Genomic DNA, 23,381 nt, shown 5'->3' with positions numbered 1-23,381 from the left:
TTTAGGATAAGATCCAGCTCCTCTGCTCTGCATAGGAGAAGGGCCCATGCACTGCAGTGTAAGATGGATTATACTTGGGGGAAAGAGGGAACCTGAGGACTGGACCTGTAACCTGGAGTCTGCAACAGTGGGACTTGTGTATGGCAACTCTGCCTTTATTGGTTTTGTTTCAAATGAGCCATTGAGAGAACTTGAAGAGCTTATCCAGGGAGTAAAGGCTCAAGTATGCTTTTGCTTTGGTGATTGGGTACACTGGGTTCTCTGGGTGCTGGTTTTCGTTCCCCACTTGGTGCAGTGTTTGTTTGAAACCCTTCTGCAAATTTCACATTTCAGAAAGCTGAGATTTCTTCCATGTGTCCTCTTTGCCACCTTCTTATGGCCAAATCTTCCTCATTTCTCTGAGCTTTCTGGCTCCTGTTCTATAATGTTTCAAAGTAGGTGAGTTTCAAGGTAAAACGTATGAATAAAAGAGTGTTGATTTGATAGAGTGTTTCATATCCATGACTTCTATGGCTTCCACCTTTGCAGGAAGCAGGAAGGTCCAAAAGAAGATGCTCAGAACCAAGTTTGACGGGAAACTGACTAACTGATAGCGATATATTTGGAAAATTGGGGCAAAATAGCCGTTTCAGTCAAATGGATTCATTTTGAGATTTGCTCATTTACTCATTCATTCATTCATTCAGGTGTTGAAGATACAAGAGACAGTCAGATACCACCTGGCTGGCAGGCTCCTTTTAGATTTTCATGTAGCCCTCACCATGTGCACAGACACCATGCACAAAGACAGCTCTTGCTCCCTTTCACCCCTCCTGGACTCATTCATTCCACACACTGAGCTTTACATCCACCTGGTCACCGACTGCATGGCTGTTCTGTCATTATTCTTGCCTTGTCTCCATGCCTACCTTTAATCTTGATTTCTCTCCACAGAGATTTCTGAAACTTCCTGCCTTCCTGCCCTTCTGCAGGCTCTCCCTAGACCCGTAAGTGACAGGTGGTATTTGGGGCTGAAGAGTTCACAATTTTGTGAAATATATAAATAAATAAATGTGGCAGAGTTGAAACACTTACGTGCAATTTGGATGTGCAAAACAAAGGACTCAATCTGTGCAGCTACTTTTTTTTTTTTTTTTAAACCAATCCCAATCTTCTGGGAAAGGTGTGATGGGAGGGGGATAATTAGATTTAATTCAACCCTGGAATTTTATTCCAATGCAATAATTCAGACGGTCCCTTTAGGTAAAATTTTTGATCTCGTAGGTTTGTCCCCATCATGTTTGCCTAACCTGAGATAGCATTTGGTGTGTACAGAGGTCTTACTAGGTGTGCATGGCCAGTAGGGCAGAAGGTGGGTTCTTGCATCTATGAGTTGTCCTGTTGGATTCTTGCTGAGCTCTGCCAGGGAGCACCTACGCTGCTCTGCTCCCTAGTGACCAGTTCCCTCCCCTGGCATTCTGTGAAAAATGTCCATGGGAGTCTATGGCATGAGTGATTAATGATCTGTCTCTTCTTCAGCCCAGTCAGGAATTTATGGTCCTCCTTGGTTGACCTAACCTCACTTTAGTTCCCAGATGTGCTGGGGCTGTCCTGCTGGCCTCAGGTATAGGCCTCTTTGTCCCTGTAGCAGGGATCTCCTCTAGTAATGTTTCCAGCCGAACCCTCAGTTAACATCTGCACATCCTCTTCAACAAATTGGAACTTCTCGATGTACACAGCACACAGGAATGGATAGCAGCTGGTTTGTGCTAAACTCAAGGGCTCTGTCTCCCTTATCCTGCTGTACCTTGAGTTTACTTGGATGTGGTTTCCTTCTAGGTTGTGCAGGACATGATCTCCCTATGGTTGTACCTGAGAGGTGAGTCCAGCTTGAATTGGGCAAAGCATTTTCCTGAACTTCCCTAAAACATCAGTATCAATATAAGAGTACTTCAAAAAGTTTGTGGAAAATTCATCCTATGTTCCATATGAAAAAAGAAAGAAAGAAAAAAAAAAAAGAAAGAAAGAAACTAAAACATTCTGGAACAATGGAATTAAAAGATAATACAAGTCTTTCCATGAACTTTCTGAAGACCACTTGTATAGTACACCCCCCTTTTTTTCTCTTACCAGTCTCTCCTTCTGTTCATTATTCTTTGGGACTAGAGGTGTGGGCTCCAGCCTCTCTACTTCCTCTATGCCATACATTTTCTCTCTAGGGTAGCTACTTAGGCCATGGTCTCTCCCATAGATTGCTGTAGATTGGATGATTCCCCAACCTCATTGAGGCTTAATCCCCACTGTAACTGTTGAGGGTGGGAAATCCTATTAAGGTAATTGAAAGGTGGGGCCTTGAAGAGGTGATTAGATTGTAGGATCATGCCATAGTGAATGGATTGATAATGGTGGTTAGGGCAGTGGTACTGGGGGCTTTAAAAGAAAAGCACCCAAAGAGTTTTTCTCTCTCTGTTCCACTATTTTCTGCTATGTGAGACCCCTGGGTCACTGTCACCACCACCAAGACCCTCACCAGATGTTTCCCCTGGATTTTGGACTTCCGAGCCTCTGCAACTGTCAACAATAATTTTTTTTCTTTATAAATCACCCAGTTTCATGTATTTTGTTATAAGCAATAGAAATGGACTAATACACAGGCCAAAGGTATTTTCTTTCTATTATGAAATTAATTATAACATTTAGTATCCAGACCTGTTTTATTACAAGCCAGGGAAGAAATCAATTGGTAAATCCCATTACTGCAACAAATTTAGCTTATAGGACAACTGTGTGGCTGGAGATCAAAAAAGTCTTACACATACGTCAAAAGCTTAATGAGTTGCTTTGCCTTCCTGTGTTACTGTCCCTATCTGCTTGCCTCTTCTTCCACCTCCAGGCAGGTGTATGCCTCAGGCTGTCTAGGAAAAGAATAGAAACAGAAATGCAGAAGAGAAAAGTATGTTAATACATTTAAAAATAATATACATATCCAAAGCCATAATCACACAGATGGTGTGGGAGAAAAGAGGAGGGAGAGATGCTAGGATGCTTTGGAATTGGGATGACCTCACAGTGTGAAGCCATCCCAGTAGAGAGCAGGGCCTATACACTGGCATCTAGTCTTGAAAGGCCATTCAAAAAGTGTAGATTTCAAAGGGTAAAGTCAGTTGAATTGTTAAGATACCTCCCAAGCTACTGAATTACCTGTTGACCTCAACATTTGTAGTTTTTTTTCTGATTAAAATGTAATAAAAGGTCACTGTGGAAAATTGAGGAAAACGAGATAAGTATTATTAATTTTGTGTGTTTCCTTAACATATGTTTTACATGCCATAGAGAGCTGCCAGACCCATATAAGACTTTATTTTAAAATATTTTTAAATTTTTTATTGAAACATAATTGGTTGTACATATCTGGGGGTTACAGAATATCAAGACCTGCGTGTAATATGTGATATTCAAATCAGGATAATTAGTACATTCAATCTTACACATTGTAATCATTTTTTGTGGCTCTTTACCAATTTCTCACTATCCCCCCCACCTCTGTTGGCCTCAGTTCTGTTTGTTCTCTTCTTTTAAAAGTTCAGCAGATTATTGTGATTGTTGTATCTTTTTTTTAAAAAAATGCTTATTTTTTAGCTCTCACTTTCATATAAGACTTTATGTGAGCAAATAAGTGACTTGAGTTAAACCACTGAATATTGGGATTAATTTGTGACCATAATATATCTGGACTTATTCTGACTAATTTAGAAATTGGTAGTAGAAGTGGGATGCTGCTGTACCAAAAAAACTAAAATATGTGGCATTGACATATTGGTCGTGTTACAGCAGTAAGAAAACTGACTCAGAGACTGGAAAACCGGGAGCCCTTGTTATATGGTGGTAAAGTATTTATAAGACTGGCCTGCAATAACTTGGAAGGCATATTTCCTTCCTAATGAACTTGTAGCTCTAGGGGAAGAGGTTGGAAAAAGAATGTTGGTCGTATGTGCTGATTGTTACTATGTTTAACAAGATGTTACAAGGAAGAGATGGACACAGAAAATAATTGATTTGTTTCCAAGAGTAATAAAAGGGAATGGAAAAAGGCCAGAGAGTAAATTTGAAAAACTAACTACCTCTAGATGACAAATGGTAATAAATGGGATTAAGAAATACTTTGTATGGCCAAAGGTAAATAGATTACGGGTGTGCTGCCCAGTTGGAATCAGGGCAAGAATCAGTAGGACTCTCACACCTATTATGAAAATTTCCCTCTGGCTGTAATGTCTCAGAGCGAATGCTGGACTGAGGCTATGTCCTTCACACCTGTTGCTCCAGGTTGCCTCAAGGTAGCCACCATTACTTTGCGGAGTGAAAGAAGCTTGAGGACATGGAATAGAGAAATAAAGCAGATCTGGGAACCAAGCCTTGAAAAACGGGTGTGGTTCCTGGAAGAGGAACTGACTGCTAAATTTTGAGAATCCTGCTGCCAACAATACAGAACAGACCGTGATGCTGGCCTTAAAAAGCCTGTGATTGTTTGAGACTAAGACCTCCCTTAAGACTTCAACCATCTATAGGCAGCAAACAGGCTGAGAAAGCTATGCAGTCCCCAAGGGGGATGCATCGTCCAACAGTCACTTCAGATTTGGCCAAGGAGGCAAGAGAAGAGAAAGAACCTTCTAAAATGTGTCCTTGGAGAGCAATAAAAAAGAAAATTGCCCTTCAGAGAGCAGAATAAAGGACTAGTCAGTGAACATTCTCCACCCTCTAGGTAAGAGGTCTTCACAATGGCTGTCCAGGAGGATTTCAGAATTTCTATGAACCTATGACTGCTGGTATCTCCCATTTTTCTCCTCTTTGAATGGGAGTGAAATTGGCCTGCACTGGTAGGTATTGGTATGTTTCTTTGTTCTGACTTATCTAAGTTTCTTAGGAGCACATGTGTCACTGTCTCTCTGTCTGCCCCAGTTGACCTTTCAATGAACCTGTCCTGCTAATGGAACAAAAAGTCTCCTACAAGTGGAACCAAAAGAAAGGGATTAGGAAATGTGGACCACAATTAGAAGGGAAGGATGCCCTAAATGGTTGCAGGATGAACCCCAAAGGGAGGGAAACCAGAAATTCCTGAAGCTCAACCAACCAGAACTTGCCAACTCCAATTTTATGAGCCTCCTCCTTGACTCCCCGTTGAATAAAACTTTGCCTTGGTTTCCAGTCGGAGAGACAGATTTAAGTTTGCCTCCTGTCCCCTTGCCTGTGAATCTCGCAATAAAGTCTTTCTTTTTTCAGACTGGTGCCATAGCATTGGCTTCTATGCATGTTGGGCAGCGAGCATTTGCTCAATAATAGGAGTTTTTTTGGCTATTGTTCTGTCCTTGTCCTACCACTGAATACTAGGTGTGTAGAAGGCAGGTAACTTGACCTTTTAGATAAGCAGTTGGCAAACTACTGACCACTGGCCAAATACAACCTGTTGCCTGTTTTTGTAAAGTGTGATGGGAACACAGCCAAATCCATCATTTTCATATTGTCTGTGACTGCTTTCTGTGTTACCATGGCAGAGTTGAGTAGTTGTGACAGAGACATTATGGACCCCAAGCCTAACATATTTATACGCTGGCCCTTTAGGAAAAAGTTTGCTGACCCCTCTTGTAGAACATTAGTCCTCTGGACTAAGAGTAGCCACATCTGACTTGATGGAGAGACCACTGGGCATCACTGAAGATTCTGATCTTTTGAGCTGGGTGCCTTGGCTGTATGGGACTTTGCATTGTCTCCCATGGAGTGGGAGTGAGTGCTTTTTTGTTTCTTTTTCTTTATGGAGGAAGGAGATATTTGGTGACCAGACTGTGGCTGAGACATTGAATGCTCTTCCTAGCTGCCTTGCAATTGGGCATGATCAGAAGAGTGAAAATGACATGTGTCACTTCTGGTCTGAGGCATTGAAAAGCCCTTGCATAATTCTGCATGCCCTCTCATCCTCTGCTGCCGACTCTGAAGGTGTCACATTGAGATGGTGAGGACACAAAGTGGAGACAGCCTGGATCCCTGAGTCACCTCTTGGAAGGTCTGACTGATACAATAAACATCACATCTATGTCATAATTTAAATAAAATCGAGTTTATATTTATATACAATTTATATTCAATAATACAAGTTTGTATTTATATTATTAATAATTTCCCATACTATGTAAAATAGTCTTTGAACACATGACTTTTAGTAATTTTATAATGTTCCATGGGATTTTTTCATTAATAATGCTCCATGCTTGGGAAGGTACGGCGAGAAAAACAAATTCATTCATTGCTTGTAAGAGGATAACTTAGTGCAAATTTTCCAAAATGTAATTTAACACCATGTTTATTCTCTTTCATCCAGTAATTCCATTTCTGGAAATTTATCCTCAGGAAATAATAAGAGATATGGGCAGAAAATCATCAACAGAGACTTTTGTTTTAGTTTTATTTGTACATATCAAAATTGGAAACAACCTAAAAGTCCAGCAGTAACCAATTAGTTACATAAATGACAGTGCATTTCCAGGCACTGCCTATTTGTTGATGTGGCTTGTTTAGCATCAAGTGCCTGGAACTTGAGACACAGAAAACATGGATCTGATCTAACAATTGGCAGATTGGATACCTCTGTCTTTCACACTGTACCTATTCATTCCGTGCTGACTGCCTCAGATTATGGATAGGGCTGGCCAAGGTTTTTTCTTAATTTCCTTGGCGACTCATGACTTCTGGCTGCAAAGACTCTTCAGATGGTCTCTTGGACATCAAACAGCTACAGCTCAACATTTGGTTACATAAAGTGCAAATGAATCATGAACACGTGGATTATATTTCCGTTCAAATACACAGGGATTTCAAATTATGGGAAAGGGACTATGGGCTGAACAAATTAGCACTAGGTTTGGGAAACTGGTGGAACTGCTGAACAGATCCTCAGTTTAGTCATGTCCATCTGCTGTTCCCCAAAATATTCTTTCTTAGAACCCTAGAAATGATAGCTATTTAATTCAAGGGGATGCTGAAAGCTGGTCTTTCCTCCAAAAGAAATGAGAGGCCAGATGAATTTTCCAAAGGCTCTTAGGGTTTATTTGTTTTGTCCCAAAGCCAGTGAAGACTAAACAACATGAAAAATGGGTTCTCCCTTCTCTTTGGCTTCTGTGTTGGAACTTTCTTGATTTTCATCTTTCTTTAGTCTCTTCTCTGTCTCAGTGTTGTATGTCTCTTTCATTGCTGGTCCCTTAAATATTGGGGTTTTCTAAGGCTTCATCCTTAGTCCATTGTTCTTACTGTACTTTCTAGATTATTTTAAATCTGAACCTTTGACTTCAACTACTTTTTGTACATCAGCGATGCTCAAATTTCTATCCCCATTGCAGACCCTTCTTGTGATCTCCAGTTCCTGCACCCAGATGCCCACTAAGCATCTCTATTCTCTGTAGCCCACAGATGTTCCAAACTCTCTATGTCCAAACTGAACTCAACGTCTTCCTCCTCATTCCAGCTGTTCTCCCTGCATTCACTATTTTAGTAACCGGCAGTGTCAATCATTCAATCATCCATGCCATTATTTAGTTAGTTCAGAAAATTTTGAGTTCTCTCTGTATGCCAGACATTGAGTTAGAGAGGGAGACACAAAGATGAATAAGACCCAGTTCTTGCCCTCAATATACTCACAACCTGGTGGAGAAGATGGACATAAGAATGAATCATTATAGGAAACATACAGCATTAGAAATATGCAGAGGACTTATGTACCATGAGAAAAGGGGCATGAATCACACTGGCAGTAGGAGGAATTCAAAGGAGGGTTTTAGAAGGGTGTTCCCCAAGCTGGGAATCAAAGGGTGAGTGAGGTAAAGGAGGGGATGGGGGATAACATGCATGAAAGCATGGAGGTGAGGAACAGCAGGGTGGGAGCAGACAGCACAATTTCAGTATTGTTGGAGCGTGGTGTTTGAGGCAGGTAAGGGATTAGATGCAGCTGCAGGAGTGGACTGAAGCCTGTTAAAGGCCCACATCCCTTGTTCAAATGGGTTGGATTTTATCAGATATTTTATGTGGAATCTCAGTGGAGTGTTGAGTAGAAAATATAGAGGTCAGATTTTGACTATGGGAGAGGATAAATTTGAAGAGAACGGACTGGAAGAAGGTGGAGAAGTGAGGAGACTTTAGGGTTATCCTGGCTATATAGCCGGGCTGCTTGAGAGCCTAACGCAGGAAGCGGCAGGGGGAACAGACGGAAGCCAATTGGTTTGAGAGATGTTTAGAATATACGACTGTCAGGACTTGAACTGAAATTGGGATAGGGGAAAAAAAGGAGTCAGGGATAGCTTGCAGATATCCAGCTTAGTGATGGGGAATATAGTAATAGTGCTAGAAGGGAAAACACAGGATGTCTCAAAAGTCTTCTCCATGTGTTGGGCTGTGGACGCTTGGATTCATCATCCTGTTTCATACTCTTGTACTATGGTGCTTACTGGTTCCTGCGGCTCAACGTGCTCACGCCCTTTCTCACCTGGCCAACTCACAGACTTTTAGAGTCAATGCGTCTGTCCAGAGTCTCTCTGACCTGACTCAGTGGGGTCTGTGCTCTCTTCTGTGCTCCCACACCTCCCAGGGCTAACCACCCCATTGCAGTATACTTGCTACTGTCCCTCCCATCCTTCTCCATCGGAGAGCTTCTGAGGACAGCATCCCAGCAGCCAGCCATTCAATTGCTGTTTGCTGACTGCTGCATGCATTTTGAGAAGAAATAAAGGTTTTTCTTTCTGGTTACAGAATTGAAATCCAATGCATCGAAGATATGAGGAAAACACAGAAGGCATCTGAGCTTTGATTTTGTGACCATTGTCACCAGTGTGGACTCAGGGAAAGAGGAGGGATCAGGGAGGTTTACAGCATTGTCTGTGACCATCTGATGATGTGATTTGGGCTGTAGCAACTTCTCTGCCTATTAGGTGAGTGGGAAGTTTCACCTGTGTGGGTGAATGGCTAATACTCAGGAGGAAAAGCACAGTGACCAGAGGGTGTGGGCTCAGGTCTTTCAGGGACCAGTTGGGAGAAGAATGGCTGTTGGGAAAGTAGTGGCAGTGGTGGAAGCAGCAAGATGGCAACAGGAGGCCACGATGAGGGGAGCTCAGTCATGGGGCTTCAGGTAGGTCTTTCCCTGTTCCTCAGCAATGCAGGATGGGTGTCAGCTGCAGATAAGATCCCTGAAAAGGGCAAGACTAAGACAGGAACAGACTATGGTTTCAGGGGCAGAGGGAAAGGCAGGCAGAGACTGGAGCAATGGAAGAAAGAGGAAAGGTGAAACATGCTTCTGGAGAAATTGGGGCTGTGTCCACTGCAGACAGTGTAGACACAGAGACAGCAGCCCCAGTGGATTCCAAGCCTGCAGTGGGGCCGTGTCCACTGCAGATAGTGCAGACACAGAGCCGGCAACCCCAGTGAGCACCAAACCTGCAGTGGGGCTGATGTTGTGGAGGCTCCAGGGCCCAACAGCCTCACCGGCGATTTCTGCTCATTCTGGGGCCAGGGTAAAGGAAAGAAGTTAATTAGGAAGGTGTCCTGGAGGGAGCAGGAATGCCTGGGAGGCTAAGCTTAATGTCGTTTCCTCCATGAGTCTGTGTTCTCATTGTTTGAGCTCATTTCTCTCCTTGAGCTAACTCCCAACTATTAAGTTTTCCAATCCGCCCTCAGACTGTGTTCTTAGTTCCCTGATGTCCTTCCACTCCGCTTTTTGGACACAAGGCTGAAGTCTGGTCTTTGTAACTTTATTCTTGGGCCTCCCTTGAGAATTGAGCTCTGGCCTTTTTGCCAAATCTCTGTACTTCAAACTTCCTCAGAGAGGAGACCTGGCCTTGGGTGGGTCATTGTCCTCTTTCTGGTTGGCATCCACCCAAGCACATCCAGTTCCCCCTGGAGAGGTGGAATTCAGACAACAGTCCTTTGTCCCTCTGGCTTGGCATTCTGTGTCAGCCTCCATCTCAGCATTCCAGCCAAGCCTTTGCCTCCCCCAGTTTTCCCTAGCTGGACCCACTGTGTAGTCTCTCTAAGACCAAACTGACTTAAGGTAGGCAGAGCAGAACTTGCTTGACCCTTCAAATGGTGGGCTTATTACCTACCTACCCCTCTCGAGAGAGAGCAAAGAAATGATGCTCCAGGGCTTACTCTGAAACTCTCTTGTTGGCTCTGGTTCCAAAGTCATTCCTGGGCTCCATCTACCACTCTCTGTGTCCCCTGTTGTTTCCAGGGCCCCTGTCTGGCCTGGTACTGAAGACACTTTATTTATTCTCTGTACTACAACAGACAATCTGGCTGAAATTCCACGGTCAGTCAGTCATTCAGAGAGTGGCCATGAGTATTAGTTGATAGCTTGTTTGTTTCTTCCCTGCCTTCTTGTCTAGTTTGGAGGAGATAAGCAAGGTTTAATGGCATTCTACAATGTGATGCTGACCACAGCTTGCCTAAATTAACAGAGGTAATAAAAGTGAAGTGATTAGCACAGTGCCTAGCACAGAGTAAACATTCAGAAAATGTTCATTGTCATCACTACCACCAGCATCATCATCATCATCATCATCTCACCACCACCACCATCATTATCATTACCATCTTCATCATCACCATCATCATTATACCACTATTATCATTGTCATCATCAACATTGTCACCATTGTCATCATTACCAGCACCATCATCATCCTCATCACCAATGGTATGAGTCCATTTCTGTTGCTTATAACAAAATACACTGAACTGGGTACTTAGTAAGAAAACGGAATTTATTGCTTACAGTTTCAGAGGCTGGGAAGTCCAAAGTGAGTGTTTTGGTATTGGTGACTGTGATGGCAGGGTATCACATTGTGAAAAATGGTGGAGCAAAGAGAGTAAGAGACTGATCTCATTCAATCTCCTTTTAAAGCCCTCAGAACTATGCCACTGACCACCATTATTAATCCATTCACTGCAGCACGGTCCTACAATCCAATCACTTCCCCGAGGCTCCACCTTTCACTGACCTAACAGGATTTCTCACCCTCCCAACAGTCACAGTGGATGTCAAGTTTCTAATACATAAAACTTGGGGGACACAATTCAAGATTCAATGAGTTTGGGGGGATATTCAATCCACTACACCATTATCATCGTAATCACCATAATTATCATCACCTCCATCATTATCATGACCTCCATCATCACCACCACCACCACCATTATCATCATCATAGTCACCACTGCTATCATCTTCACCACCACCGTCATCACCATTGTCATCATCACCACCACCATTATTATCACTGTCACTGTTGCTTTTATCATCATCATCATCATGATAATTATTATAGCTACCATCACCACCTGCTGTGGTTTGAATGTGTCCCCTAAAAGTTCATAAGTTGGAAACTTGATGCCTAATGCAGTGGTGTTGAAAGGTGGGACCTTTGGGAAGTGATTGGGTCATGTGGGCTCTGCTATAGATTAATGGATTCATGGGTTAATGGGTTATCAAGGGAGTGGGTTCATCATCATGAGAGTGGGTCTGTTATAAAGAGCCAGTTTGGCCATCTCTCCTGAGCTCTCTCACCCTCTGATGCCTTCTGCCATGTTGTGACACAGCACAAAGCCCTCACCAGGAGCCTGCCAGGCACAGCTATCTGATCTTGGACTTCTCAGCCTCCAGAACTATAAGAAGTAAGTATTTTTTCTTTATAAATTACCCAGCCTCAGGTAGTCAGTGATAGCAACAGAAAACAGACTAAGACATCACCGTCATCATCATCAACATCATCACCCTCATCACAGCTGTTTATTACAATAACTTGAATATGATCTCTCCATCTTCCATTGTCTAGGCCCAGTCTAGAGTATAATAGCCACATATGGAACTCAGGACAGCTGTCAGCTGATATTTTAAGCTATTAGGGGTCTGCTCTCAGAGCAGCATAAGCATGCTTCATTCCTAGAAAGAAAAGATAAGCTAGTTAGTTGATGGAAGAAGCCAGAGGCCTAGAAGTCTGGCAGTCATTGGGTTCAGTCTATCAATAGCCAGTCCTGAACTGGGAAAAGGCTGAAGAAAAAGAGCAAAGCTGGAACCACAGGGGCCAGAGCTTATGCAGAGTGACTAGGTTCAGGAGCAGATAAAGAGCTGGCTTGGAAGTAGCCTTAGGAATGCTGGCACCCACTGTGATGCTCCTGTTCTACCAAGAATTGGCTTGGGTTAGACTTGAGAGGACAGAAAAGGGTGTTGTTGGATGGCTGGCTCAGCACAGGTGCCCAGGAAGTACTTGCTACATTGAATTGACTTCCTAATGACAGATATTACGGTGAGTTTCTCCCCTGAGACCTATGCTTGCTGGTGAGTTGCTCCTGGAGGCTCATATGTAGTCAATTTAGTATTGTGGAATTTTGTGTATTGGCCATGGATAAATAATAATAAATACGTATGTATCTGTGTGTGTGTGTGTATGTCCATATGTATACATACACGTAATGTAAAACGCACACACACATATAATGTAAAACTGTTACACCAAAGAAATAAAAAGCTTCCAAAATAAAATGAGACTTTATACCTTTGAGTTTGCAGAAAATATTTTATGAAAAAAAAAATAAGGTAAGATAATGTATTCACGAATGTGCTTTCAAAAGTACAAAGTACATGAAAGTTTGATAAAGCAAGTTCTATCCATTTCTGCAATTTGTCGAAATGTCTCCCTGCTTGGGAAGTCCTGTGGACAAAAGAGACTCTGGCTAGGGTGTCTTTGGGCTCCTCTTTTTAGACTTAGTGTGCAGCAGACTGGTCACAACAGGATGATGTACTGAGCTCTCTACTCATCAGCCATTGGCAGGGATAGTTGAGATGGATTTTGGTGGCAGAATAGTGGTTGGTGTGAGTGGCCTTTAAGACTCTCACTATTTCTGTGATTCTTTGTTCTTGAGCCAGTCATTTCTCCTCTAGGCCTCAGCATCCCCACGTGTATGAGGAGAGGGGTGCTTTAAGACAGGGTTTTCCTGAGGTGCTCAGCAGAGCTCTAGGGGACTGCTGATGAGGGATAAAGGGGAAGGCTGGGAGCCAGGGCAACAGACTTGTCACCCTGCCTTCCACTGAAAAAACTTCACATTTATCTGTTTTAACTATTGGTGTTCCATGCAAGATACTGTTTGAAAAAAGTGATTTGGTCCTCTGAAAAGTTTGTAAGCCACATGGATTAGCTCATCTCTAAGCTCTTCCAGCTCTGACTTTCATGGATCCGTGACTGTGCTCACGCCAGGCCTGGAGTGAGTACCAAAGATCCTTGCCTTCCCATCTGGGGACAGATGGGGTAGGGCCTTTTCACTGATGCAGCTACTTATTTCATGGTTGAAAAACTGTAACTGGCACTTTTCAGGTTGCTACATAAGAAAACTAGGTTTAAGTTCCACCTTCACCATTTCTTAGTTCTGTGACCCGAGGCAAGTCCCCCAACCTCTCTGAGCCTCTATTTCCACATCTCTAAAACAGGGAAATTATGAGGAATAAATGATGCTGTGTGTGATAGAGTAGCTCTTTGCAATGTGTGAGGTGTATGAGCATTGGGCATTATTGTTAGGTGGTTCATTGTTAAGTGATTTCTTTGTTTCCAGCTCTATCACAGATGACCTATGGAATTTCAGGACTTTTCCCAGAGATTTGGGATTACTAAATCTCCCAGGTTAGAGAACCCATCTGTGCTTTTGCCCCTCATTGATTATTGTATGACGCTCAATTTGTCCTTAACATAAAAGTATAAAAATTATAAATCATTTTAAATGCTATCTCCTGGTATAATAGGCTGTCTCTATAATTTTCTGAGTGCAGAAATAAATGATGAAGACAGTGAACATTTTAAAACTCATGGGTTGGTTGAACAAGAACATTGACTTTTAGGTGCATTTACCATCCATGGAGTTGAAGACATCTGAGTTAATGATTACACATTGGTTGGAAAAACAGTTTACTGGCTCTCAATGAGCCAACCTGACTCCCTTGGGGTCACTGTCATGCAGGCCGTCACATGTCACTCTATGCAGCATGGCAGCTCTGTCTGTGAAAATGTGTGGGAAGTGGCCGAGAGTTTGAGAGACCATGTTGCCCCTTCTGCTGATACAGCCTGGAGGCTATTACAGGCTGCTTGCTACACAGGACCCTGATGCAGAATGAGGAAGCAAAGTCTTACAGGTTTGTGACCTTGGGTGGTGCTGGCAGGCAGTGGCTTGGCTCTCTCTGAAGTGTTAACCATGGTTTGACAGTGTCGGCTGGGAACTCAGAGGCCCAGGAGATGGGAAAGGGGAGGGAGTGGGCTGTGGGAACACGTCCCTGGGCTACTGTGGTCTGGCCCCTAGGGAGGGAACACCATGAGTCCATTACATAACAGGGAGTGGTGGAGTTGGACTGGATTTGGGTTGTCTGCCCTGGGGAAGTAGACTGTGCTGGAATTTGGTAGGGGCAGTAGCTTGTGGCTTTGAAAGAATGGAGCAGGGGCAGGCTGCACAGCCCAGGCTCCACGCTGGAGGCCACTAAACTAGATGGAATATACCACCAAGGGTGGAGTTTAAGGCAAGCTCCAGATCAGTCAGGGAATGGACAAGTCAGTCAACAGAAGTGGGAGGCAGGCTTTGCAGACCAGGACAATTCTTGGGAGTTGGGAGGACTCAAGGCTCCTATGCCCACAGCAGTGAGGGTCACTGTGGGCCTCACTAGCCAAGCTTTCTGGGCTCCCCAACATCCTGCCTGTCTGGTCAGAATTGACTCAGGGTTAGATAGGGCCCACTTTGCAACTGGAGGTGTCTGTGTCCATAGTTCTAAGGGGCCGGCAATGTGTGAGGTATGTGAGTATTGGCCATTATTGTTAGGTGGTTAATTGTAAAGTGACCAGCCAAGGAAGGGGATCTGATTGTCTAGAGTGAGCAAACTTTTTTCTGAGTAGGGGAGGGACTCCAACAAGTTCCCAGTCCTAGGATCCCAGTCCTGGAGGGTCAGTAAGGAGGTGCTGCTGGTGGAGGGACAGCCAGCAGCCAAGAGGAGACAGAGAGTTGAAATGTAGGTGGCTGAGGTTACATCTCTCCCCAAGTGGTTTAACCAGCGAGGGATGTGACCTCTCCTTCTTTGTTCTACCCCTGGGTGTGACAAAAGATGTTTCCTCAGTCTCCTTTATGCAAGGGAAGGATGGCATGCATTCAGGTTTGTGTATGGAAAGGGATCACACAGAAAGAATGGGGGAAATAGAGAGAAGACTTCCCCAAATGTGGGAACCCCCCTCCCTCCTCATACTAGCTCTTCTCTTAAAATTTGAGAATATAATTGAGATGGTGCCGTTTGGCCGCCTCCCATTCACCTGGGGTGGGAGGTGTATTCTGACAGGAAGGAGTTGTGCAAGGAAGTTTGGTGATTTGGAGACTTCTGCCTGGAGCTGGTGGTGGCCAGAAACTTAGGAGTTGGCCTCAAGGGCCTCCCATCTCAGACGCATGCATGGGACCCTCATGCCAAGGGGCCCAGAGCCATGTGCTCAGCTTTAGCTTAGTTTCAGTCCTGCCGCAAACTTCAGAAATGTGAACATCAAAAGACAGTGTCTGGCTAGTGATTCCCAGTACAACCTCCCAAACTTCCCACCAAAGCCCCTGGGAACACACAAAATAAGATGGAAACTATTGTCATCAGTGCTGAAAACTATGCATCTAGGTTGTCCTAGAGGCATGTGAAGTGGCTGAGAAAGTCATTCAGCAAATATTTCTTCCCCCACACCTGTGGCTTTCAATAAAGGTTCATTTCTTGCTCACAAACCCATTCTTTGGAGTGGGCTATATCTCTACTCTATGTTGTTTTTGTTTGAGATCCCAGGTGAAGGTGCTCCTGCGTGGAACCAGATGGTCTTGTGACAGATGGAGAAGAATGATGGCCAAACCATACAATGGCTCTGTAATCTTCTACCTATATTTCATTGGTCAAAGCCAGTCAAATGGCCAAGCCTGGCATTAATGGGATAGGAGGTACAATTCACTCACATGGAAGGTCCTAATAGGGAATATTGGCAAATGTTTAGGATAAATGATACATCATCATTAAATAAATATCTACCACAACATCATTCAAAGTACAGCATAAATCCTGCCATGGTTTCAGTGTCTCAATTTTTCTTCTAGACCAAGGTATCTCAACCTTACGACTATTCACATTTTGGACCAGATAATTTTTTGTTGTCAGAGGCTGTATGTGCGTTGCAGGATGTTTAGCAGAATCCCTGGCTTCTACCCACCAGATGCCAGTAGCTCCACACATACTCACCTCATCCAAATGGCAATCAAAAATGACTCTAGGCCTTGAGAAATGTTCCCTCAAGGGGCAAAATCACCCCCAGTCGACAACCACCGCTCTAGTCTATGAGTCCTTAAAGAACAAGAATGATGTCTTAGTCATTTTTGCACCTCCATGGAACCAACTACTATAAACGGTGTAAGTTTAATAATTGTTATAAGATAGAATGGAAATTACAAAACAAAATTTCCTTTATTCAAAAATCAAGGGCAATATTTGACTCTTAGGTCTCTTTTGAGAAAAACAGGAAATTTAGAGACAGAAAGAACTATATTTAAATCCTGGCTTTATCACTCCATAAACTTCTGAGAAAGTTTCAGCAAATATTTTCTTGGTCATCTACAATATTCCTGGCACTGTTCTGGGCACTTGGGATAAATCAGTGAATGAAACAAAGATCTCTTCCTCATTGAGAATACGGTTTCTACATATATGCATAGCTGCATAGCTCTGGCCACCCAAAGACTAGGGAGATATATATATATATATATTTTTTTTTTTTTTCTTTCTCTGCCAGGAAACAAAATCTGTTCCTTTTGGAAAAAACAAATTAGGAAATAAGGAGAAAAATTTTTTAAAAAAGCACTCATAATCTCACTAGCCAGAGATAATCTCTGTTCATACCTTGGCATATTTACAGAAAAAAAAAAACATGTATAAACATTCAACCTTCCTTATTTCTCTGTAATTGAGTTTAACTCTTAACCCTCCATTTCTGCAGATGATGGAAAATTAATTTTGTCAATTCAAAGTAAATGTAGTCGCTCCTGATTTAAAACTCACTCTTCTCCAAGTTCAAGTCAGGATTTCCTGCTCCTGGCTGCTGCGTAACATAGTGTTGTTGGGAGGGTGCATGCAGCCCACAGTCTCCTTTCAGTCTCCTTTCGGCTGAAATCCCCGCAAATGTAGCCTGGCAGCCTCTCCTCTATCTGGGAAGGCTCTGTCCTTACCACATGGGCTGCTGAGGCTTCTGGTTCTCTAATTCATAAAGGTCACCCTGATTCCTCTGCATGCAACTGTCGCAAGCTCCCTGGGGCAGGTGGCAACATTCAGGCAATGCTGGGTTCTTCTTCAAGGCACAGGGGACTTTCAGCTACATTCCCACCCCCAACAGGAGACTTAGGAGAGTATCCCAGAATCTTTGTCTAAATATCTCAGGTGGACATTTCTACTCTAGGAAGGCGCAGGACACTCAAATGAATCTCTTTTCTCTCAGAATTTCAGGCAGGAAGTGAGACACAGGTCTCTGAGCTCTTGTCTGCAGTGTGTACTGCCCCTGTCTCTTGGCACCCACCTGAGGAAGGGGCAGAGTGGGCAGCATCCTTCTCTGGCCCCACCCTGTGGCCTATGAACCCATCCTTCCTCCAGCTGGACAGACTTTCATGTCCTTTTGCATAAGACAAAAACTGCTCTGACTCATCTCATGTTCTTCCCAAATCTATAGTTTGTGACATTAATTTTGAGCTTTGAGTCCTCCAGGCTTTCTCTTTATAGCCAAACCCACAATTCTAACATCAAAGAAACAAACAAAATAAAAACAAATGAAACGAATCCAAATGTATTCATTTCCACACAAACTAGTGGTTGAACACAATGTGAAGTTATTATCTTTCATTTCTGGAGGTCAGAAGTCCAAAACAGATCCTACGGGGCTAAAATCAAGGTGTTTTCAGCACTGCATTCCTTTCTGGAGGCTGGAGGGGAGAATCCATTTGCTTGCTTTTTTTCCCAGCCTCTGGAGGCACCCTGTGTTCCTTGGCTTATGAACTCTTCCTCAGTCTTTGAAGCTGGCCGCGTAGCTTCTCCAAGTCTCTCTGACTCTGGCCTTCTCTTCCTTTTCTCTCTTCCACTTTTAAGGACCCTTGTGATCACATTGGACTGCCTGGATAATCCAGGATAATTCCTTTATTTTGAAGTCAGCTGATTAGCAACCTTAATTCCATTTGCAATCCTAATCCCTACCCTGCCCCCTTGCCGCGTAACATAGCATATTCACAGGCTCTTGAGATCAGGAAGTGGAATCTTTGGAGAGACCATTATTCTGTCCATCACATCAAATAACAATTCCTTTGTCAAAGGCTTGATTCAAATGATCAAAAGCCATGGTTTTCCAGATTATAATCTTTGCTCTTGATTTAACAAAATCTACTTAGGAATTCCAAAGCCAATGATTTGTTTTAAAATTTTTTCTTTTTTATTTAAATTTTTTTTCTATCATCCTACAAATGGTATGAATTAAAAGCTATTGCTTCTTTCTGAATTGTGTGGTAACATAATGAATAGTGAAAAGCCCAAAGGGATACTGAGAAGCTCGTGGTGAGAACAGCAAACAACAAAACTTTACTTCTCCAAACTTAATCTTGTTTCATGTGTGTGGATCATACTACACATGCTGCTTTTGTAAATTTTTATTCACTTAGCAATGTAATGCAGACATCTTTCTATGACAATGAATCTTACTTTATCACATCAGCTTAATTTCTGTAAAGTCTTCTCTAGTTTGTCTAGCCTGTTTCCCATTGTTGCTGCAATTGGGGGCTAGTAGGTGAAGCCAGTTTCTGGCCATTACAGTGTTCAAGGCACAGCAGTTGCACCCTGCAGCTTCAGGGCTTGGGGAGTTCATTGTTAATGTGAGTAAGGTAGGGCTGACAGCAGGCAAGTGCCAGTTCTGGATCCCAACCCTCACCTTGAGGGGAGGATAACTCTCAGGGAGCTGTTCTGTCTCCAGGTGCTGACAGTGGAGGCTTTTCCGGCCACCTGCAACACCTGCAGCACTGCCTTGAGAAACCATCATCTAAGGGTGTGTGTGTGTGTGTGTGTGTGTGTGTGTGTGTGTGTGTGTGTGTCAGGGGGCAGGCAAGAGGGGGTAGGGGAGTCCCAGTGACCTGGAGGTAGATCGAGCAGGGTGTCAGGGCCCATCCTGGGAAGACCTGGGCCACTCAGCAGGTGACAGGTAACTTAGGAACTAGATCAGGATCTGTCTCACTTACTTCCCTGGTGAGTTTTTCTCTATAAAGCAGAGCGGACTTTCCCTTTAATTCAGTCCCACTTTGCTAGATCCAGAAAACTGTCACATTCTTTAAGCAGAAGAGTGAATGTCACCCTTCCCCAGTTTTCCACTTCATTTGCCCATTTATTATATATTCTTTTGGTCTTTTCAGTGGGGATCCAAGGACTTATTTAACCCAGCAGTCAAATCGGTCATTAAAATAATAGTCCAGGTCTCAAAATAAAATCTCCTGGTATGAGAAGGCAAGCAGGGGAAACTGGGTAGAGTAGGCTGAAAACATGGTACAGCAGTCACCCAGGGTGCAGGTCCCCTTTGCTTTGATCCTTCCTTGTCCTGACATGGGAGGAGTCAGCGCCTTCTGTCTGTCTTGTTGAAAGCCGTCTTCCACCTTCCCCCAGCCCAGCGGCTCTTCCAGGACACAGGCTGCATTCAGCACGAGTCGCTCTGCCCGAGCCCTTTGCAGATTTTATGAAAGGCGTTTTCACTTGGATTAAACAGGCACTGTGTTTGTGTGTGAGGGAGAAAATGAATCACTTCAGCTTTGAGCAAGGATTTTAGGTGTTGTGTTTGTCCCATGCAATTACATAAACACCAGAAGTCATTAAAAAAAGTGGGAGGGGGGAGCAGAGATTTAAGTGCTTGAGATGATCTAAACAGTGGAGCACATTTTCCATACATTAGACCTCAGACACAGTTGTGTTCTGCCCTCTCACAAAAGACTCCGAGTCCAGAGGAAAGTTTGAGGTTTTACATTTCTGTTTGTGGTACAGGAAAAGGCTTATGATCTGAGCGCTTGATTCAGTGAAATAACATTGCCTTTATACACATTTGCTTTGCAAGGAGGGCAGGATTTGGAAGCGACCGTTGTGAAACGTTAAAGATTTTCTGGCAGAGGGAAAGGGATTTTTTTCCCCTCTCTCCCCGCCGAGGGAAAACAGTTCTAACGAGGAGTTACTTTGTAGTTTTAAGTCTCATTCAAATACTCCCAGTCTTGGAAGCTGCCGTTGGTCCCCCCATGACAGCTTGATCCTGGTTTGGAGGGACTTTTTACAGCTCTCTCCCATCCTCAAAGCCCCGTGGTCATGAGCTTGCAGAAGAGAATCTTCCCGAGGAGGGAGAATGGTAAGTGGAGCTGCTTCTCCTGTCTCAGGGGACTTCTGGGGAGGCTGGAATGGAGGGGCTGACCCTTCTTTCCATCCTCCCCAAGGGTGGATGCATGGTTTGGGTTACGCCATGTAGTGTGCGAGTGTGTGAGTGTGTGCACACGTGAGTGTGTGTGTTTGCACACGTGTGTGTGCGACAGGACGCAGCCCGTCTGCCTGTCCTTGCAGAGGCTGGCTGAGCGCTCATCATGCACTTGGCAAGGGGTGAAGGGTGTATTGCAGGACCCCCACGGGGGACGAGGGTTGGCTGTGGCCAGAGCAGTGGCTCTCCATGTGCCCTCACTTCCCCTGCGAGGGTTGCTGACAACGTTCAGGGGCACAGGCGTCAATGTCTAAATGCTGTAGCGGTCACGGTCCCTACCAGGTCTGCTCCAGTTTCAGCACAAACAGAAGAGGGAGCTGCTCAGCTCCTGCAGGAGAACAGAGCGCAGGTCTCTGGAGCAGAGGGGACCCTCTGTGGCTCGCCTATCTGAGAACCGGGAGGGGCCTCTAGGTGTCCTGGCTGGACCCCCTGCCTTCCTGGAGGTACAGCCAAGTAAATGAGATCATTTCTTTTCAAAACCCCCTTAATTTTGCTCCGGAAACATAAACAAACAGGCATCAGGGCAGAGAATTTTAACCCTTCTGCCCAACTTTTAAAGTCAACACTGGCAAAGCTGCAGCTCTGTTGTAACTTTGGCTTAAGAGAGTAAACACATGGTTTTCTTTAAAACAGAGAACTAGGAGAGTGAAAGGCGTATTCTGACTTTTCCTGCTCCAGGAAGATATGGATAAAATCCTTGAATCCATTGGGTTAGGTTCTGTGAACACATCCTCTGAACTCTGAAGAAAGGCCGTGGGGTGTAGGCGCTAAGAAGACCTGGGACTGCAGGGTTTTGACACCTGGGAGGGACTCTTGGCTCTGAGAGTAACAGGCTACTTGATCTTGGGAAAGATATTTAATAACCTTGCTATGGCTCAGTTTCCTCTTTTTTAAAATTCCCACCTCACAAGACAGTGGAAGTAATAAATGAGATAAAGCTTGGGAAATGCCCTGAACAGCGTATGCATAATGCAGAGACCGAGTGAACCATCACAAGCAGACTGTTCCCCTGTTTTGATACAGCAACCATTCCAGAGCTTGAGGATGGAAAAAAGAGTACCCGAGGGCCCAGAGTAGCCACGGTCTCCCTCTCTAGCAGAAAGTGGGGGGAAGCATTCAGAATGTCTCTCTTCGGAGGTAGGCTACATGGGTGCATTTACTTACACTGGAGAATCTCCCGGACTTGACCTGGTATTTAGTAAGGCTCAATGTTTGGTGAAACTATTTTATTCACTTTTATTTATGGGGAGGTCTTACCACTTCCTGTCCCTGGCTGCCTCGACTTTGGTTAGGTTTCCCTGGTAACAGACTCTGAGACAGAGATTTGTGTGCAGGAAGTTCACTAGAGGGTGCTCTGGGAACAATACCTGTGGGGGGCGAGGGACGCAGGACTGGACAGATGGAGAAGCTGGGCTGTGGTGCTGTTGCAACACCGGCCTCACTGATCCAGCTGCTTTGGGGGCCTTTGTACCCCTGCAGGGGCTTGTCCTTGCATGTGGGCTGCCCCCAGCACTGGGGCATAACCTTGGGCATGGCAGTTCTCTCCTGCTGAGAGCATTTCCTGGAGAGGGCCTCAGCTATGAACAGTCACAGGCAACCTATGTCAGCTGTGGGAATGGGTGCTTCAGTCCTGGGGTGAGGGGTTTATCTGGGAGATGCCCCACAACATCCACTCCATAAATTTGATTGAGTGCCTTCTTTTCTCACAGTTCAGCTGTTAGAAGATTGGGCATTAAATGCATGGACATCTACCCAGTTCATTTCTTACCCAGCAGCATGACCTTAGATAAGCACCTTCCCATATCTGGGGCTTCTGTCTATAAAGTGGGTGTAAGGGTGTTGGGCTCGAGATGGCCCCTAAGAACCCTTCCAGTGCTGTGATTTCACAAGTGCAGATTCTGAGCATGTGACCACAGTGGTTGGTTGTGCCTTCAACGGTAGTCAAGTTACATGATCTCCTGCACATGTGCCTCAATTCCTCCTGCTGGAAAATAGGAAGAAAGATACCTGGGGATCCTTGTGATTTGGCAGCTGTCAGCAGGGAGGGGCTGGTCCTGTGAGAAGCAGAGGGAGGCTCTGCACAGGGCTGGGGGGTGAGGAGTGGGGTTTGGGGAGCACCCTGCTGCACCCCTTTCCTCCACCTTGACATTTCTCTCAGGGAAAAAGTGCATAAAACCACAAGACCCTACCATACGTCTTTGATAGTTAAGAGCTATGTAATGTGGCCCTGGACAATTATGGATATATTATTTTATTATGCTATATATATTTGTTTAACAAGTATATTATTTTATAATTCCCCCTTCCAAATTTCTGTTTATTTTTAAAGTACCAAGAGTAAAATCACTTTCCCAAACACTTGGAATTCATTTTCAACAAATTATTTACTTGGAGCGTTCTGAGTTCCAGGCACCGTGCTGGGCTCTGGGGATGTTAGGGGACACGTGAAACAAACAGTAGCACACACATGAATATAATGATAAAGAGGGTTGAGTGCTGTGGGAGGCTCTAGCAGGGGAACTGCCCTGGTCTGTTGGGTCAGGGTGGGCTTTCCTGAGGAGGTGCCATTTGAGCTGTTTTCTGAAGGGTGTGTGGGAGTTAGGTAGGGGCAGGATGAAGAAACAAGCTGTAGGTAAAGGGAACAGCACATTGCAGAACAGGGATGAGAAGACAAAATCGTTTCAAATCTTACCTGCTTAACCCACAACTGTGAGCTTTTTTAGTGCTCTTCCATTCCGTCTGTTTTTCTTGCAGCATCTTAAAAAAAAATAATCATGGTGATTTGTTAGCTCAGGGAGTAAGAGC

This window comes from Cynocephalus volans, chromosome 3, assembly GCF_027409185.1.
Source record: "Cynocephalus volans isolate mCynVol1 chromosome 3, mCynVol1.pri, whole genome shotgun sequence".
NCBI classification, from domain to species: domain Eukaryota; kingdom Metazoa; phylum Chordata; class Mammalia; order Dermoptera; family Cynocephalidae; genus Cynocephalus; species Cynocephalus volans.
The sequence above is the reverse complement of the archived record's forward strand: the minus strand, read 5'-3'. Positions refer to the sequence as shown.